This window comes from Protopterus annectens, chromosome 4.part0 (assembly GCF_019279795.1).
Source record: "Protopterus annectens isolate FY-2018-M chromosome 4.part0, PAN1.0, whole genome shotgun sequence".
Classification (NCBI taxonomy): Eukaryota; Metazoa; Chordata; order Ceratodontiformes; family Protopteridae; genus Protopterus; species Protopterus annectens.
Window position 1 is genome coordinate 1,883,634,912 of NC_056733.1, and position 15,616 is coordinate 1,883,650,527.

Consider the following 15,616-nt stretch of genomic DNA (forward strand, 5'->3'; position numbering starts at 1 on the left):
TTTGTGAATATTGATATGATTTATACAGAACTGTATGTTATGTACTAAACTCAAATGTATCCACAGTGTACCCTCCTGGAACATAGAAGATTAACCTGCAAAACATAAAGAATAGTTGAGGTTAAGTTACTTTATAGCTGGGCCATACAAAGAGATGTTATATCTCAGTTTGAGTTCAGTAGCAGACAAAATGTCTAGATTTAGAAGTTTTTGTATTGTCTTGAAAAAGAAATAATTACTAGGTTTGAGATGTGGAGGTGTTTTATTGCTTTATGACTTCCTTGTAGCTGCAAAATCAAAGAGATATGTATTTCTCACACTGAGATGTTAAATTCTGTTAGTTTCTGTTTAGCCAGGGAAACGAAGTCAAGAGTGATGTCATCCAAGGTGGCCCAGCAGTAATCTTTGATATTAATTTGGGAACTCTCTCAGACAGAGACTGTGCATTTTGTATTTTGTCTTTGACCAAAAATATCCACTCGTCATCACCACCTTCTGCACTTACCTTGCTATACGTAAGATTTAGGGCATAGTATCTTTCTTAGATGTAGACAGGAATATAGTAAAGATTAGTTTAGATGTTTTCTGTATTTATTTGAGACTGTCCTGCAATGTTGTTTTAAAATATTTCCTGTGATTTTGAACTCTGAAGTTACTGTGTTGATTGACTGAGTATTGTCTTGTTCTTTTATTGTTAATTATTAAATATATTTAAACCTATCTTTGTGGTTGATAATTGTGAGACATGTTTAAGCTCTGAGAGTACTTGCATATGTATTTGGTGACACTGTGCAGGCCACTCCTAAATAGCCTTGCTCTTGGTCAGACTACCACTTGGATTAATAGTAACATTACACAGTAGGATTGGACACCCTTTGTTAAGGGCCTTAAAAGTAGCTGACAAGCGTGGTTGGTGGCAGTGAAAACTACCTTATAGTCTGGGCAGAAGGGGACACAGCTAGTAAACCTGTGCCAGCCTTTCCCAGGAGTGTGGGTGTGTTTGTATATAAATCAAACCTCAAAGTGTGTGTGTGTCAGCTGCTTGGGCAGAGACATGAAGCACTGGTTGGACAGAGAGGGTGCTAGACATTTTGGTTTGGCCACTCAGCTGAGATCTCAACCTTACAGCTGTGCCAGTGGGAAGTCTTATTGGAGATCTGGAGAAAGGAGAAACCAGCCCCAGACTGACTGTGATCTCTTTGTGCTCTTAAGGGAAATTGCACTTTACCATGTGTGTACTTGTCATCCTCCCAGTGGGTACATCCCCCACAGTTGCCACCGGTGAGGACTGAGGCTCCTTGATTACTGGGCCAGTGCAGTGGCATCACATATTGGTGGACAGTGGTAGGATATCCACATCACATATTCATTGGTTGACGGTGGTGAGATAGCCACATCACATATTAATTGGCTTGTAGTGGAGTAGATATTGAACTCCTGTAACATGTGTACAGTGGTCACTGAAGGTATTTGTACTCTGACTCAGCTATGCAGCGAACATTCAGAGTTTCACATCACAATTGTTTTATTTTTTTATTTTTGTTAACTTAGTCAGGGACAGCAGGCAAGCATGTCAGCAGAGGAGTATGGCAAGCTGACAAAGAGCCAGTTGGCTGAAATGTGCCAAGCTAAAGGACTAGTGCATGCCAACCTGAAGGCAGAAATGATTGTAACTATGGGCACAACTGCATCACAGACCAGTGATCAGGAGGAAAACCAGGCTGGTGTTGGAGATGTACAACTCTCAGAAAATGGACAACTCAGCTTTCCACAGAGGAAGTAAAAATCCATCTGGAGTTAAAGAGACTTGAGCTGGAGGCCAAGCATTTGGAAAAAGAAGCAGCAGAGAGACTGAGATATCTATATGCTGAGGAAAATGAGAAACTGCAATATCTAGAGGTGGAGGAGAAGGAGAGGCACAGACAACATGAAAAGGAGACGCTGACTCTTCGCCAGAGTCATGGAGGTAATGGGAGAGGGAGTAACCGAACCCCAGAAGCAACAAAGTTCAGTAAATTTCTTCCACAATTTACAGAGGGGGATCATTTTGATAATTCCATTCATATGTTTGAGAGGGTATGTAAACAGTATAATGCTGACCAAGGGCTCCGGGTACAGTTTCTAACTCCCTTACTCCATGGCAAAGCTGTAACTGCTATTTCTAAATCGTCTGATACTGATTGCTTAAATTATAATATTGTAAAGAACTGTATTTTAGAAAGCTTTAAGTTAAGGCTATGGAATAGACTTCCCATACATGTCAAGCAGAGCATCTCGCTGACCCTCTTCAAGAGAAATCTTGATGAGTGGAAGGGAAACAGAAAATTCTCCCCGGGATAACTCCAGTGGTTCTACTCAACAGAGGCACTGGGAACTAAGGTTTGGTGGCAGTATGCTAGGGTAATCCTATGGCTAAGCTTGTAAAGGCCCCAGGGCCATTAGCCTAGTACATGCCTATGAACCTATGAACTTATGAACTTATGAACTTATGAACACCTGAAGCTTATAGGAAAAAGTTTATAAGCACAGACGCAAGGCAGATGAAAGTGTGCGTGAATATGTTGCTGAAATAAGCACTTATTTTCATAGGTGGGTGAGTGGATGTCAGGTCATCAATTATGAAAGGCTGGAAGACCTTTTGGTGAGGGAACAAGCCCTTAGCACTTTGATGAGAACATGAGAATGTGGTTAGCTGATAGACAATGCAATACTGCAGATGAGTTGGGGAAGAAGGGAGACCTATACCTAGCAAGCAGGGCATCACTGCACAGGAAAGGGACACCCACTGCTGCTCATGGGTCTAAGGGAACTTATGGTTAGCAGCCCAGACTGCCACAACAGAGTCTGCCAGTAGCAGGGAAGTCATTCGTCCAGGAATACATCCAGGACCAAGGGCCAGAGCCTACCATCTGGCACTTCTAGCCATAGCCCATGGTATTCCCTTTGCAGCTCATATGGGCATAAAACATACAAAGAGATGTATTATGCAGAACATTTATTGGCCTGTGATTTCCAGAGATGTAACAGGGTACTGCAGGACCATTGAGCAGTGCCAAATGGTAGGCAAGGCAGGAGACAAGGTGAAAGCTCCTTTGATGCCTTTGCCTGTGATTCAGGAGTCATTTCAGAGGGTAGCTATGGATATCGTGGGGCCTCTGAGTACCCCAAGTTCCACAGGGAAAAAGTATATCCTAGTGGTAGTAGATTATGCTACCAGATACCCACAAGCAGTGGCTCTGTCCTCTATTGAGGCAAAAAAGGTGGCAAATGCTTTGTTAGAAATTTTCAGCAAGGTAGGTTTTCCAAAAGAAATACTGACTGACAGAGGTGCCAAATCATGTCAGACTTGCTGGCTTATCTGTGGAAGGACTGTGGGTGAAGCACCTAAAGACCACCCCTACCATCCCCAGACTAATGGTCTTGTTGAGAGGTTAAACTCTACACTCAGGATGATGTTACGGGCATTTGCAGACCAGTTCAAGAGGGGGTGGGACAAATATTTGCCCCATCTCTTGTTTGCTTACAGAGAGGTTCCTCATAAATCCACAGGCTTTTCACCTTTTAAATTGCTGTATGGGCATAGGGTGAGGGTACCTCTAGATCTGATTCAAGACGAGTAGGAGGGTGAGCGTTAATCTCACAAGGAGTCTGTTGTGGCATATGTCCTAAACCTCAGGACAAGGCTCGGGGAACTCATGGGCTTGGCCCAGGAAAACTTGGCAGAAGCCCAACAGCAGAAAAAGGTCTGGTATGACAGGAATGCTCGAGTTAGAGACTATGCTGTAGGGAAGGAGGTAATGGTTCTCATTCCTGTCAGACATAACAAGATGCATGTAGCTTGGGAGGGACCCTACAAGGTAGTAAGATGTTAACTACGTGGTAGAACTGGTAGGCAGGAGGCAGTGGCACAAATTGTGACATGTTAACATAATGAAACCTTACCATGATAGGGAGGCCCTTGTGCTGAGTATTTGCAGTGGATGGTAGAAGGAGTCTGAGGGAGATCTGGTGACCGATCTCAGACAGGCTTGGGTTGACACCTCAGTGGAAGGGATAGCAATGTCCCCGCAGTTATCTCCTACGCAGGTTTGAGAAATCTGAGCAATGTTACAGGAGTTTGGGGGCATGTTCACTGGGAAACTAGGGGGCACCCACCTGGTGCAACACCATGTGGATACAGGATCCCAAAGGCCTATTAAGCAGACCCCTTATAGGGTGCCTGAGAGAGTCAAACAGACTCTGAGGGAGGATATACAGGAAAGTTTGGAACTAGGGGTAATTCAGGAGTCCAGCAGTCCCTGGGCCTCCCCAGTGTTGCTGGTACCAAGGAAGGATAGTAGCACTAGGTTCTGTGTGGACTACAGGAAATTTAATAGTCACACAGAGTCAGATGCTTACCCCATGCCTAGGACAGATGAAGCCCTAGAGCAGCTTGGTGAGGCTAAGTATTTTACCACTATTGATCTTACCAAGGGTTACTGGCAGGTGCCCTTGACTGCCAATGCTAGAGAGAGGTCAGCCTTTGTGACTCCTTTTGGCTTTTATGAGTTCACGAAGATGCCCTTTGGGGTGAAAAATGTCCCTGCAACTTTCCAGAGGCTGGTTGAGGAGCAGGAGAATTTGCTCTTGCTTACCTGGATAATATTGCAATCTACAGCCATTCCTAGAATTCAGCGTGTCAGGGAGGTGCTGGGCAGACTACAGAGGGCAGGTTAATCACTAAGCCTAGCAAATGTCAGGTGGGTATGGCAGAGGTCTCCTACCTGGGACATAGAGTGGGGAGTGGTAAGATCAAGCCAAAACCTGCCAAAGTGGAAGCCATTCAGGCATGGCCTGCCCCTGTTACCAAAAAGCAGGTGAGGGCATTCTTAGGGACAGTGGGCTACTACAGAAAGTGTGTCCCCAATTATAGTACCATAGCTGCTCCCCTCACAGACCTGACAAGGAAAAAAAAGCCAGATAATATAGTGTGGACCCCAGCATGTGAGCAGGCATTCCAGAATCTTACAGGAGCTTTGGAAGGACCCCTGTGTTAGCCAGTCCATATTACAGCAAATAATTTGTTGTGCAGGTGGATGCTTCAAACCATGGGGTGGCGACTGTACTTAGCCAGGTTTCCTCAGAGGGAGAAGACCATCCAGTGGTATATCTCAGTTAAAGGCTCCAACACAGAAAGTAATGCTATGCAGCTGTAGAAAAGGAATGCCTAGCCATAGTGCGGACACTGCAGAAACTTTAGCCTTATCTCTATGGTAGGAAATTCACTGTAGTTACAGACCACAATCCCTTAACATGGCTACATTGAGCCAGCAAGCAACATGCCAAGTTACAAAGGTGGAACCTAGGGTTGCAAGTATATGATATGACAGGTCTATATTAAATAATCAAACTTTCAAAAATTTGACTGTCATATGGTTGACACCATATGATCGAACTTTTAAAAGTTCAAACATCTAATAAAAAAAAAAAACTACACAAATAACCTACCTGAACATTTTAATCAAGAGGGCAAGCCCCTCTGCACCCCCCGCTATTTAAATATACCAACTCTGAGATTGCACTACAGTGCAGAAAAGGGAAATCTTCCCATTCCATGCTGTACAGAGATCTCCGTTAAAACGTTCGAACTGTTAAAAAATTTGATCATATGGTGTCTACCATATGACACTCGAACTTTTGAAAGTTCGATTATCTAATATAGACCTGATATGACAGTGCATCACCGCAGTGAGGTTAGCAATGTCAACACAGATGGGCTCTCAAGGCAGGAAATGAGGTAAGGTATTCCCAGATAGGCTCACCATCACCCCTCTCAAGCAACGTTTCTCAAGGGTCACTTCAAAATCTAGCTTGAGTTTTCGGGGGAAGGGGGGAGAAATGTGATATAGGGAAGTATTGCCAGCCCAGCTATCTGGAATTTTGTAAATAATTCTATGTCATTTGTGAATCTTGATATGATTTATACAGAACTATATGTAATGCAATCAGCTAAAATGTATCCACAGTGTACCCTGCTGGAACATAAAAAAAAATTAACCTGCAAAACTTAAGAATAGTTGAGGTTAAATTACTTTAGAGCTGGGCCATAAACAAAAGATGTTATCTCTCAGTTTCAGTTCAGTAGCAGACACAATGTCTAGAGCTAGAAGGTTTTGTATTGCCTTGAAAAATAAATAATTACTAGGACTGAGATATGGACATGTTTCATTGCTTTATGACTTCCTAGCAGATGCAAAGATCTGAGAGATATGTATTTCTCACACAGAGGCATTAAATTATGTTAGTTTCTGTTTAGCCTGGGAACTGAAGTTAGGTGACAAAGAGAGATGTCATCCAAGCTGGCCCAGCAGTAATGTTTTATATTAATTTGGGAACTCTCTCAGACAGAGACTGCGCATTTTGTATTTTGTCTTTGACCTGGAAACATCCACTCATCATCACCACCTACTGCACTTGCCTTGCTATAAGTAAGATTTAAGGCATAATATCCCTCTTAGATGTAGATAGGAATATAGTAAAGATTAGTTTAGATGCTTTCTATATTTATTTGAGACTGTCCTGCAATGTTGTTTTAAAATATTGCCTGTGGTTTTGAACTCTGAAGTTACTGTGTTGATTGGCTGAGTATTGTCTTGTTCTTTTATTTAGTATTAAATATATTTAAACCTATCTTTGTGGCTGATATTTGTGAGACATATTTAAGCTCTTAGAATACTTGCATATGTATTTGGTGACACTGTACAGGCCACTCCTAAATTGTCTTGTTCTTGGCCAGACTACCACTTGGATTAATAGTAACATTACACAGCAGGATTGGACACCCTTTGTTAAGGGCCCTAATAGTAGCTGTGTGTGTCAGCTAATTGGGCATTGACATGAAGCACTGGTTGGACAGAGAGGATGCTGGAGGTTTTGCCTTGGCCACTCAGCTGAGATCTCAACCCTATAGCTGTGCCAGTGGGGAGTCTTATAGGGGATCTGCAGAAAGAGGGAGAAACAAACCCAGGACTGATTGTGATCTCTGTGTGCTCTTAAGGGAAATTGCACTTCACTGTGTGTGTACGTGTCATCCTCCCAGTGTGCACGTCCACCACTGTTGCCAGTGGTGAGGATTGAGGCTCCATGATTACTGGACCAGTGCAGGGGCATCACAAGCATATTCAATAATTATCAGAAGATACTGACTGTCATTACTAGACTTGAGTAATAGGCTTACGTGATCCATGGCTTTCCACCCGAATAGGATCCTAATAATAGAAACAGGTACCAGCAATTTTTTAAACTCAAAATATGTTGAAATTTTTACTTTCTAAGCATGCTGCACATATGTTTTCAATGTCTTTCTTTATACCAGGCCAATAAAACCCAACTAAATTTATATCTATAGTTTTTACCATCTCCAGCTGTTGTCCTAACATTTGACTACCTTCCACATTCATTACAAGTATTCTAAAATGATTTGGGACTAACTTTTTTCTAGTATTTCTTTTCTGTCTTTATTAATTCTACAGAAGAAATCATTTAAAAATATGGACAAGGATGGAAGCATCTTGCCTTTTGCCTCTGAATTTAGTCTGTGTCTCTCTGAACTCTGCTTAATGTATTGCCTTCCCATTTTGTTTATTCAACATTTTCATTAGTTATCTGCAAATCTGTTAAGTCAGGAACACTTTCATCAAAATCAGATGAGAAGTGAAGAGTATAACTCCTTCCTGTAGGAATACAGGTATAGGATCATCTTCATTTCCTATTTCTTTGTGTACAAAAGGCAATTTATGGCACTGTTTGTCTTTTGCATTTGGGCTTGAAAATTCGATAAATTTTATAACAATCAGCTTTGTTTCTCTAAATACCTTCTTCTTTGAGTCTTGTCCCTCACTAGCCCTCTCTATTCTGGTTATATCTCTCTTCTTTTAGCGAATACATCACTATGGGTCTTTCGATCTGTCTCCACATGGACATCAGTGCTTCAATGGCTGTAATATTTTGACAACATTTCATAACATACACTGTAGGTTTTCCCCTCTCAGTTTCTGTAGTGATATCTTTCACTAACTTAATAACTACATTTTCCCCCTAGTGACACACAGGCTTTTCTATCCCTTCTAGCAAAAGTTAGATTTTAATTCCTCCTGTTCTTGTCAGCCTTTTGGCTAAGATCAAGTGTAGTATCTGTTCTTATCAGTTTAATGTCATTTCTATATCCACTCCATTTTCGTTACCAGCGGTGTGCAGTTGTAACACTTTCTTACTAGGAGCAGAGCTGTTCCTTGCTATTCTGGCACCCTCTGACATTCTTTTATCTTGAGCAGCTTTCAACATTAAGTTGAAGAACAATAAAAAGGGAGCCTCATGTACCTGAAGTCCAAAAAAACACAGCTTGCTACAAATTATACTACACACACACACACACACACACACACACACACACACACACACGCACACACACACACACACACACACACACACACACATATATATTTTTCAGAATGCTAGTACTGCATTACCAACTAACTGGCATCTGCCAATCATGCTCTCTAGTGTCGGCACCCAGGGTGGTTAACCCCTCCATTCTACCATAGATATGCCTCTGACTAGAATCATATTCAGTATTCTATATTGTTTATAGTATGTTAGGCAACTGCTGCCACCCCCCCCCCCAGTCTTAACTAGGAGTGTATTCAGGACTGCGTATTCTTAGTGTGTCAAGCTGCTGTTGACTTCCCCATTTTTTGCATGAGGTAGATTCAAGCCTCAAAGCATCTAACTGCGCTTTCTCACTCCAAAACTACCACAGTGCCTTGAACTGAGCAAAGTCTTGACAAATTATAACAACATGTATTAAATTATGAACTAAAGCCACAGGATGTAATATTTTATCCAACAGTTTCTGAATTTCTGCATGTGTTATAGGATATCCTCCATGGACACCTATCATTTCGACCTTTCCCTTGTGATAGGCTTTATATCTTGCAGACTTAAGGTTCCTTGATAAGTGTGACCATACTCCTAGAATCTCCTAGAATCAAGTAATCCCTTTGGTTCCTTCCCATCCACCAATACAGTATATAACAGAAAAATGAGCAGTGGCAGAGAGGTAATGCATTGACTCTACTATTCTAGCAATTATGTTATGACATTCCAAGGGTACATCTTAATTTCTAACATGATGCTAAGTCATCACATATTTAAAAGGCACAGCATTTAGATTTTTATTCCAACCAGTCATTTTTAGGCATAGCATTACTAGTTAAACAATTTTTAGCAATGTGCCTCCTCTAAAGAAATTAATGTGATTATCCATTTCCATAAGTCCACCCACTTATTTGCAATAAAGCAAGATGAGTACAATGAGGTATTTTCTAAGTCACAAAAACAAATTGAGTCGGCATGTTCCCAGAAAATTAAAACACTTAAAAAAGGCAAACATTAGTATGAAGCAAGGGCCTTGTTTTCTGTTGCTAAGAGCATTAAGTCCATTGCGGTTAGCCATTCTAATACCACACCTGTTGCTTCATACCAAGATCCATATGAAACTGATGATATCAGGTCTCTTCCGGCCTCTACATCTTTTTTATATGAACCACCCCTGAGGCATTCAGAGAGGCATGACAACAGGAAAGGGCAGTATGGGCCATCAAAACAGCAACACTCAAAACAGAATCAGGTGCAAAGAGAAGGCTCCCAGGAACTGAAGACTTTTTTTCTGCGTATCACCTGCTGATGTTCCCTTGCCTTTTGACAATGCAAGATTTAAGTTTGGCCTTTAGTATATTTAACTTCAGCAGCTTCTCTACTACTGGGTTTCATAAACAGTTATTCAAAAAAAGATTTCACTTTCACTCCTGCGTGACACCTTAATGTGGTTGATGCTATAACTGAACAGAAAATCTTTGTACACAAAGTCAGCATGGCTTTGTTAATTGATGGGACTATTAATTCAGTTCAACCTACATTGGTTCTCTGGTGGACACCTCAATGGGACGCACCTTTATAACTGCCTTTGGCTGCTCTGGAAAGATTTTGTATAAATGACATTTGAGCACTGGCATCTAAAGCACGAGAATATAAATATTACAATTTAACCCTCAAAGAGGAATAAACATTCCATGAATTGCCACATAACCCTGAGATCAGTATCATGAAACCTGACAAGGGGGATGGGTTGTTTTGACAGACAAAACTGATTATATTAGGAGGATGCAAATTTTCATTTTGAATGACAGTTTTTATCAGGTAGTAAGTATAAATGAAGTCCATCTCTCATATCAATGTATTAATTTGGTCCTTTATGATTTAATGTTGACATCGCAATGGAGGAATACAGGTTATTGACTATGAAGATTTACAATATAATCCAAGGGATATTTTGGTTACGGCAGATGCCAAGGACTTGTTCACAGTTATTCCACAATCCATTGAGCTTGATTTTTTTTTGACATTGTTTCAACTAACTTACAAATGTCTCAATGGGACATCAACACTATTTGTATTATGATGGACTTGGTTCTAAGCAACAACTTTTTTGCATTTGAGAATGAATATTTAAGCAATCCTCTAGAGTGGCAGTAGGGGTAGCCTGCACTCCATCCTTTGCCAGTCTGATTTTATGCCACTGGGAACACTTGTTTCTAAGAAGCTATGAGTTCTAGCCCTTCATTCAATTATATATTTGATTCTTGCATGATAGTTTTATTATTTGGAGTGGTGACTTGGATGTATTTAACCATTTTCTTCAATTCCTTGGTTCTACTACTTCCTTTCTGGAATTCTCTTTTTACATTCAACACATGGGTATTTCATTCCTTGATGTATATTTACACAAGAATTTGGCTAATATCCATTATGAGCCCACCATATACAGGAAAATCACTTTTTCCAACAACTACTTACATTTTCTTAGTGCTCATTCTTTCAAACAAAAAAAAAGTTATTGTGAAGGGACAATTTACCCGTCTTTCTACAATTATATCTGAGGATGAAAATTTTATTAAGGAATATATTTTGCTTAGAAATATGTTTCTTTTTTTCAAAAATGTTTTTATTCATTTTATAACACAATAACTTAACAGTATAGTAACAAGAAAAAACAAATAAACTATATACAATGTCCATAACAACTAAAAAAGCAATACACACAGGAGAACACTTAATATTTCTCTAACAGGTTAGACAATTTTGTCCAAGCAATTAAATGATGAGTTGTGTTGCTAGTCCTTGCTTTTATAGTAGCAATCTCATTCTTACAAATGTATTTCACAAGATGAATAAACTCAACTTTGAAGACAGGAGTAGATTGGGATTTCCAATTTTTAGTAACAATTTTCCTTGCTATAGAGAGGACAGACCATAGTAAAAATAGTGAAAATGTTTGGATTTAGGAATGACTTCAGGAACAGGAACATTGAAAAGGATAAGGGAGTCAGAAATTATACAGTTGACATTCCATAGAGCTTTACAAAGATATTTAAAATCTAACAAAAATTGGGAAATTATTTTGCAATTAACAACCATATGCAAGCAGTCAGCATCAGGGTATCCACATCTCCAGCATTTAAATTTAATTTTTCTTGTACATTATTGCTAGTCTATGTGGGGTGAAAAAACATCTATGTAAAAATGTTCATGTGTATACATGCCAGAACAGGGAAGATGTGGAATCCTTCACCGACTGTAAAGAAAGTTTATTTTATATTTTTCTGAGAATACTTGTTTATTAACTTCACTTGAATAATTCCAAAAAGAAACATCTGTTTTCCTAAAATAATTTCTGAGAAGTTAATAAATAACAGATATGTATGAAGTGTTCTTGGGTGAGCTATTAATAATTGTTGAGGTAAAATCCAAGATGTTTAATTTACTCTTATTGTATGCTTCTAATGAGGGTACAAGCTTAGTATGTATAAAAGCCTTACAAGTTTGGATGTCCAACCAATTGCAATTTTGCAAACTGTATCTGCTGATCAAATAGTCTGCAGAATTTATTTTATTAGCTGAGAGAAATGAATTCCAACATAATAGGTCACCCTTCTTAAATTCTAACATTTTCTGAGTATCAAAAGATATCAAACATTTATTTGTGTAAGCAATAGGAAACATAATTATTAATAAATTCTTAATTGATTAGAAAACATAAGCTTTTCAAACAACAGCAATGTTTGGTTTATAAGAGGTGTGAGAGCAAGCTTTGACCTTTCACTTTGAATGTATATTTTTAAAATCCATATAAAGATTTTTGTATGTATTTGAGTATGTGGTTCAAGCAATGTCCTATTGCTATTAAGAAGTAAGGTTGCATGTATTGATTTCCAATATGATGCATAAGAAGTATTATTCAAAGCAACATTATGTTTCTCAAACATTTTGGAAATATAGAGTATATTTTAGTGCATTTATTAAAACTGTGTTTGCCTTAATATTGCTACAACTCAAGTGCTCTAGGCTGCACTGCATCTGAATTGTTTTAGTGTATTTTAGCTGCTTTTCTGTATATATAGACTTTTCTGGATATGTAGACTAGCTACTTATTCTACTGTATTACTACCTCTTAAATTGTTTTTCAGTTGTGCACTTGCCTTGCTTCATTCAAAAAGTTTTAAATTACTAATTTTGTAGAGTTTTAATTGCATTTACTGTTTAGAGCTACACACTCAAGTGCTTTAGCCTTTTCTGTACTTATTTACTGTATCATTGCATTGTTTAGCCTGTATTAACTAAAAAACAAATTAAACAGAAAATTAATAACTTATTACTCAACTTACTTTGATATCCCCCCCACCCAAAAAAAAAAACAAGAATTTTTCTTCTCTGGCACACCACAAGCTGGGATGAAGGAGTTTCCTTCATCCCAGCTTGTGGTGTGCCAGAGAAGAAAAATTCTTGTTTTTTTTTTTTTTGGGGGGGGGGATATCAAAGTAAGTTGAGTAATAAGTTATTAATTTTCTGTTTAATTTTGACAGGTGGGAGAATTATTAGAGCTTGGCCAATGAATAAGATTTTAGGTAACAGTATCATTTTGTTTAAAGTTAGTCTGCCTTCAAATTTAAAAAGTCTGTTCCAACTGTCTGTTAGACTAGTAATTGAGTTTATAAGTTGTTGGTAATTAGATACGAATGATTTTTTATAATTAGATTCAATAATGATACCTAGATATTTAATTTGCATATCCTTCCAGTTTATATCTCTTTTTGATCTAAGTTTCAAAGGTTCATAGGTTCATAGGGATAGGTTCATAGTTGTGTAACATTTTTATTCACTAGAAGTGCCTGAGTTTTGTTGTGATTGAATTTTAGACCAGATATGTTGGCAAAGAAGTCTAGATTACGTATTAGGTGATGTATTGAATTTTCAATATCATTAGAAGTTATTAGTAGGTCATCAGCAAACAGTAGTATCTTGGGGGATAATTAGTCTGACACTTTATAGCCTTTAATGGTGTCATTATTTCTAACATAATTTACAAGAGACTCAATAGCCCGGGCAAAGAGTAATGGGGAGAGGGGGCAGGCACCCCTGTTTAGTACCTCTTAATATTTCGAATAGGCTAGATAGATAAGATCCAATTTTTACATAGGCTATGGACTTTTCATATAATTTTTTAAGTAATCCTATAAAGTTTGGGGAGAAATTGTATTTTTGCAGAGCTTTAAACAGATATGGCCAACTTAGGGAGTTGAAAGCTTTATCTATTTCAAGGCTTAAAATAGAAAGCTCTTTTTTTCTTGTTTGCTAAGCTTATTAAGGACAGTAATCTAATCATATTGTCTTGTATCTTTCTGTTTTTGATAAACCTGGTTTGGTCTTCATGAATTAAATTGAAAGAATATTATTTAATCTGTCTGCTAAGATAGACATGAATGTCTTGTAATCAATGTTAAGCAAAGAAATTGGCCTGTATGATGTGCAAAGGTTGGGCTCTTAATTTGGTTATAAGATAGGAGAGATGATAGAATATTTCCATGAGGGAGGGATGTTTGCTGTAGTTTTAACATCTTGGAATGCATTGAGAAAGATTTTCAAGATGTTATCAGGTAAGAGTTTGTAAAATTCTGGAATTAGACCATCTAGCTCTGTTGCCTTTTTTGTCTTAAGATTTTATTTGTTCCTTTAATTCGTTAAAGGAAAAGGGGTTATCTATGTTATTAATATGATGTTTAGATAGCTTCTGTTAAATATTATTACCAAGAAAGTTGTCTATACTTTTATCACTTGTAGATTAATTATTATTATTAATATCCTTGTAATGGTTTTTAAAACATAATAAGATATTTTTTAACTCTGTAACTTTGATAGTCTGATTATTTCTAGTGTATATTATTTCTTTTATATGACTGTTTTCATTTAAATATCTAGATCTAATCGCAACCTCGTGCATACTCTTGCGATTAATTGAGTAGGGCTATAATCTGATTTTTTCCAGATTTATTGATATTTTATGCTGCATGATATCCTGATATTCCATGTTCAGTTTATATATGTCAACTAATGCAGATTTGTCATTTGATGTAAGTTTTAGTTTTAGTTTATCAATTTCGTTTTGTATGTCTACCAGTTTTTTTATCTCACTCTTTCTTTTTCTTTATATACCAACTTTTGACTTTACCATATAAGACTACCTTTAAAGTGTCCCATAGGATAATATCTGAAACCTCTCCATTATTATTGGCATCTAGGTAAATCTTTATTTCATCTAGAAACAATTCTTTAAATCCTTGTACTGTTATTAGATAAGCAGGTAGTCTTTGACAGATGTTTAAGGGGTCAGTATTAAGTGTTACACTGAAGGTGATAGCATTGTGATCAGACATAGGGCCAACCCACTTAGTTTTTTTCCTTCTGTTCTTCCTTTCTCCCTTTGTTACAAAAAAAAATTGCCTAAATCTCCTTGAGTTCTGACTGTGTTTCTCAAACATTTTGGAAATATAGAGTATATATTAGTGCATTTATTAAAACTGTGTTTGTCTTAATATTGCTACAACTCAAGTGCTCTAGGCTGCACTGCATCTAAATTGTTTTAGTGTATTTTAGCTGCTTTTCTGTATATATAGACTTTTCTGGATATGTAGACTAGCTACTTATTCTACTGTATTACTACCTCTTAAATCATTTTTCAGTTGTGCACTTGCCTTGCTTCATTCAAAAAGTTTTAAATTACTAATTTTGTAGAGTTTTAATTGCATTTACTGTTTAGGGCTACACACTCAAGTGCTTTAGCCTTTTCTGTGCTTATTTACTGTATTATTGCATTGTTTATCCTGTATTAACTAAAAAACAAAAAAAATACTATCTTGTTTGCTCGTTTCCCACCTTTTCTAGCTAGTATAGTCCAAATCCTAGGCTTTGCTAGTTTTGGGACTTTATTTTCTGTGTTCAGAGCTATCCAGACCTTGCTGTGGCAGAGGGAAGTCCTACTGCTTACCAGTGGGAGTGGTGAGCATTGTACTGCCTATCTAACACTATAGAAGTGGTTTCCATTACTATGCCCCAAGATTCTCACTACACCTTTCTAAACATACTGGAAAATATTAAGATACAGCCAAACGACCTAATACTGGGTGATTTCAACTACCCTGCCATTAACTGGGAAAATTACTCAGGTACCAACACCTTTTCCCAA

At 38.0% G+C, this 15,616-nt stretch overlaps 1 pseudogene; it reads left to right on the top strand.

Moving 5' to 3' along the window:
* Positions 1 to 8,133: 8,133 nt before the first annotated feature.
* LOC122800576 lies at positions 8,134 to 8,290 on the top strand (annotated as a pseudogene).
* Positions 8,291 to 15,616: the final 7,326 nt, after the last annotated feature.